Source organism: Arachis ipaensis, chromosome B05, assembly GCF_000816755.2.
Source record: "Arachis ipaensis cultivar K30076 chromosome B05, Araip1.1, whole genome shotgun sequence".
NCBI classification, from domain to species: domain Eukaryota; kingdom Viridiplantae; phylum Streptophyta; class Magnoliopsida; order Fabales; family Fabaceae; genus Arachis; species Arachis ipaensis.
This window is the reverse complement of record NC_029789.2, coordinates 21,772,200-21,777,659: the sequence shown is the minus strand read 5'-3', so window position 1 is coordinate 21,777,659 and position 5,460 is coordinate 21,772,200.

The window sequence follows — 5,460 nt, the reverse complement described above, 5'->3', positions numbered from 1 at the left end:
AGTAAAAACTGGCATTTGGCTGTTCCACGAGAACACTCAACAACCATTAACCAACCCATGTCCACTTTAAACAAAGCTTATTCATCCTCTTGTGACATTAGTGGAGGTCTCAACACTTGTTCTCCACCTCTATTCCTCATTATTAGTTCCTGTATTGCTTATTCGTCATTAATAGAAGTGTTTTCCTCACAAGTATACTTACCCTGAATCTCTCATCTTAACAATTATTTTTCACTTAATTTATTTTTCACGAAAATCACCCGAATCACCTGGCGACTCCACTGGGGAGGAACACTTCGACGTGATGGCTGAATCTAGCAATACTCATCCTGGACAGAATCGACCACCTAAGCGACACTCAATAACCCCTCGGAACCTCAACCTCAACTTGGGATCACCTCAAGATGAGGACATGCACAACCAAGAAGAAGAACACATGGAGCAGCATAATCTGGGTGCGGGAGGAGAAGGAGCTCATGCCTACACGAATTTCTTCACACCCCATGCTGGAGGTACCGCTGGCATGCACACTTATGTAACTATTCCTGCTCATGTGTACAACTATATGATAGACAACTAAATAAAGATGCAAGCTTTGATCACGAAAATGATGGCTAGGGATCAAACGAGGTATAGAACCCCCTCACCGCCTCCATTTGCGAATCAGGAGAATATGGAGGAAGATAAGAACACCCTGGTCACTCGTAGGGAGTTGGCGCGTATTCTAAAAGACAAGGGAGAAGCAAATGAACCCACTTGGGAGATAAGTCCACCATTCAGACATCATATTTTGGCAAAACCCTATCCTAAGGGGTACCAACCGCCAACCTTTCGTAATTTTGACGGTGCCGGAAGTGCCAAAGAACACATCCTGTCATTCTTGGATGACCTTGGAGTGTTCAAGAACCACCAGGAGCTCAAGATCAAGGAGTTCTCAAAATCACTGACAGGAAGGGTGTTCACGTGGTATTGCAAGTTGAAAGCCAATAATATCAACACCTGAGAGCAATTAGTGACGGAGTTCTGCAACAAGTTCCTAGAAGAGGAACACTCTATGCACATCATGGACCTGGGGAGAGTGAAACTGAGACAAGGAGAAGGATTGGTAGCATTCATCAAGAGATACAGAGATCAAGCTTTACTTTGTATAGACATTCTCCCAGAGCCACAATTGGTGTACGGGTGTATTAGAAATGTAGAAGATGGATCCCAAATTTATCTTTCTATGAGCAACATAAACACTTTTTCTGAGCTCTTAAAGAGAGCATCTGACATAGCCGAGGCAATGAAGCGCAATGGAAGGAGATCTAAAGAAGTTTCCCCTCTGGAGGTGTGTGCCGCTGATGGCAGGGGCAGAAGGAGTTCCTATTCTAGGGGTGCTAAGAGAAACAGTCCTCTACTCCTGCTACCTCTCTCCAGAGCTCAGGCCATGGTTGTCGTAAATGGATTGTTTGAGGATGAAACATTAAACCCCAGAACAGATAGAAAGCCACCAACACCTGAAGACTCAAGAGATCCAAGATATTGCATGGTGCACCGAAATAAGAGCCATGGGTTGACTGATTGTTATGTGGTGAGGACGATGTTTCATAGGCAAGTGAAGGAAGGGAAGATACTCCTAAATGGAGAAAAAAACCAAGAAGGTGTAAAAATCATTCCTTTTCCTCAACATGATGTTGGAATGATAGGCGTTGAAGGAGAGGTAATGCTGACAGAGATCGTAGATGAAGCAGAAGAGATGGTCACCATGGAGGAGTCCTTGAGTGAAGACACATTGACAAGAGGTCTTTTGAAGTCTCAAGGTTGTAGAATCATGTTCAACCAACTTGGCTTGGAACCCCACATTCAGAAAGAGGTGGCTAGAGCTTTAATAGGAGTCATTCAGAAGCATGAAAAAAGTTTTGGGGGCGTCAACGCTTCGCTCACAAGATTAGCAAAGGCCCATGCAAACTCCCTGGTGTTTCGGGACCCTAACTCATTCAATGGGAGTTCTACCATAATAAACCATTGTACGTGGAAGCAGTGGTAGAAGGCATGAAGGTCAAAAGGGCCTTGGTGGATGTTGGCTTGGGGGTAAATATCATACCCACTCATATATTTCTAGAAATGGAAAGTTTTGCTGATCAGATAAGGCCTACTCAAGTAGGGCTCAATGCTTTTAATGGAGTGGGTGTGAAATCTAGAGGGTGTGTTAATGCTGTCTTGGAAGTTGGCCCCATAAAGACCAATAATAAGTTTCATGTGGTGGATGGAAGCTCTAGCTACCACATCCTACTGGGACGTCCATGGATTCATTTATATCGGTGCATTCCTTCAAGTTGGCATCAATGCATAAAGTCCAGCTGGAGAGGGAAGGATATTAGCATCTCAGCCACTGTAACACCCTTTGATGCGGGAAAAGCACATTTAGTGGATGCGAGTTTTTATGAAGAGCTTGCATTACCAGGGGTCAACAAAATAAGGCCTGTGTGGGAATGCGCCATCGGAACACCCAGACAAAAAGCAGTACGAAAGAACACCCTGATGGAGGAAGCACCAAAAGAAAACACCAAAAAATAAGTAACAGCAATCGAAGACCTAGGGCTTCGTAAGGAAATTCTCCCATGTGGAGGATATAGGTGGTGTATCCTATAGGAACTCGGGGGTCCAGCGGAGTAAAATTACCAGAACTCCCCTGGCCCCGACATCCTAAGTGTACAAGAGAAACAACATCTTCAAAGCAACATAGAAAATGCCCCTCTCCAACTCCAAGATGAAGCAAAGCAGAAGGAGGAAGAATTGGAAGAGGTTAATTTAGGGACTGAAGAACACCCAAGGCCTTTGTTCGTGTGCAAAGCTCTAGAGGAGAAGGAGAAAAGGAATTTGATAGCGCTATTAACAGAGTTAAGATATGTGTTCGCTTGGAACTATGATGAAATGCCGGGGTTAGACCCAAACCTGGTAACCCACAATTTAGCTGTGAGGAAAGGAGCAACTCTTGTCAAGCAAGCTCCGAGAAAATTCTCCAATGAAATAGAAGCTCAAGTAAAGAAAGAAATCGAAAAGTTACTCGCAGCCAAATTCGTCAAACCAATACAACACCCCTCTTGGTTAGCCAACATAGTACCAGTGAAAAAGAAAACTGGGCAGATCCGGTGTTGCCTGGATTTCAGAGATCTAAACAAAGCTTGCCCTAAGGATGATTTCCCCCTACCAGATGTTGATAGAATGGTAGATGCTACAGCTGGATTTGAAAGGTTCTCCTTCATGGATGGATTTAGCAGGTACAATCAAATTAAAATGGCTCCGAGAGATGAAGAAAAAACAGCACTTCGAACACCCGTAGGTAATTTTTACTATACTGTCATGCCTTTTGGCCTAAAGAATGCTGGAGCAACCTACCAAAGAGCCATGACTGCTATATTCCATGACATAATGCATGACTTTGTGGAAGACTATGTAGACGATTTTGTTGTCAAGTCAACATCCGGGAAGCAACACACAGAACACCTCAGAACTGTGTTCACTAGATGCATAAAGTATAGACTCAAGATGAACCCCATGAAATGTGCCTTCGGGGTGTCATATAGAAAGTTCTTGGGATTCAGAGTCCACAAAGGAAGCATTTCAGCTGACGAGGATAAGATTAAAGCTGTCCAAGATATGGAACCTCCGAAAGACATCAAGGGACTTCAAAAGTTCATAGGCAAGCTGGGGTACATTCAAAGGTTCGTACCAACATTAGGGGAGCTCTTAGGACCCTTAAGACCTTTGTTGAAAGAGAAGAACACCTTTAAGTGGGAACAACACCACCAAGCTGTAATGGACAAGATCAAGGACGTTCTCACATCCACTCACACCATGACTTCCCCTCAACCTGGTGCACCATTGAAGGTATACTTAGCGGTAGGAGAAGAAGCAGTTAGTGGGTTAATTGCACAAGAAGGTGAAGGCAAAGAGAAACCCATTGCTTATGTTAGCAGAGCCATGAAAGGGCCAGAACAAAGATACTCCTCAGCAGAGAAACATTGTTTCGCTCTAGTGTACATCTCACAAAGATACCGACACTACTTTCAAGCACACCAAGTAGAAGTCGTATTAAAAAATGAAGGTCTCAGATTTTTAATCGAAAAGCCAATGTTGACTGGAAGAATGAGTCGTTGGGCACTCCTAATAAGCGAATATGATGTGAAATTGGTGACACCTACCACCATTAAGAGCCAAGCTTTGGCTGACCTCTTGTCAATATGTCCTGAAAAAGCAACGATTGAAGAGTTATCCGATCAGATTCCAGGAACAATAGAGGTTGTTCATGCTTGCAATGAAGAGGAAATATGGACCCTCATGTTTGATGGAACACCCTCGAACCCTCAAGGAGGGGCAGGAGTCGTCCTTACAGACTCCCATGGAAGAAATCTGTCCTTCATGTTTCGATTGGATTTCTCTTGCACCAACAATGAGGCAGAATATGAAGCGCTAATACTCGGTCTAAAGATGGCTCAAGAAATTGGTATCAAGAAACTCCATGTCAAAGGAGACTCCAACCTAATAATACAACAAATCCTAGGAGGGTACGACACGAAGAAAATAAGTTTGGCCTTATGTAGAGAACAAGTGTGGCGCATGATGAAGGTATTTGATAAGATCTCATTTGAGCATGTACCCCGAACAGAAAACAAGCATGTGGATGCTTTAGCAACATTGGGGAGTAGAGTCACTATTCAAAATGGACAACATGCTTTGGAACATTGGGTATCTGAAAGTTCTGCCAGAGAAGAAAGGGTGTCCGTGGAAGGAAAAACCAATGATTGGTGAACGCCTATACATGAACAGCTCAGAACGCTCAACATCACCAAAGAAACAAGAGGATTTTGCCTCTTCAATGGGAAAATGTTCAGAAAAAGCAGTGATGGACTCCTCATGAAATGTGTAGGAGAAGAGGAAGGGAAAGAAAAAGTAGAACAACTGCATGGAGCCACTTGCAGAGAAGAGGGTCCCGGTTTGTACCGAAGGCTCCAGAGGTGGGGTATTTATTGGCTAAAAATGAAGTTTCATTGTGATGAATTACAAGCTTCTTGCAAGGCTTGTCAAGAAACAAAAGAAAGTACGCAGATATGTAATGTTCACAATTGGTAACAACCTATCATAGAGTACCTCGATGCTGGAGTTTTGCCTTCAAAAAAATAGAAGCTGAAAGATTGAAGAAGAGATCAGAACGCTACTTCTTACAGAAAGGTGAGTTGTTCAAGAAGAGTTTTATTGGGGAGATGCTAAAATGTGTTTGAGATGAAGAAAAAGACAGAGTCTTAGAAGAAGTCCATCAAGGAGTATGTGGAAGACACCAAGGAGGAAGGGCCTTGTGGTATGAGCTAATCAAGATTGGCTATTAGTGGCCAAAAATGAAGAAAGATGCAATCAACTAGGCCAGGAGGTGTCCGCGATGCCAAAAGCATGCAAACTTGATACATGCGCCAAGTGTGC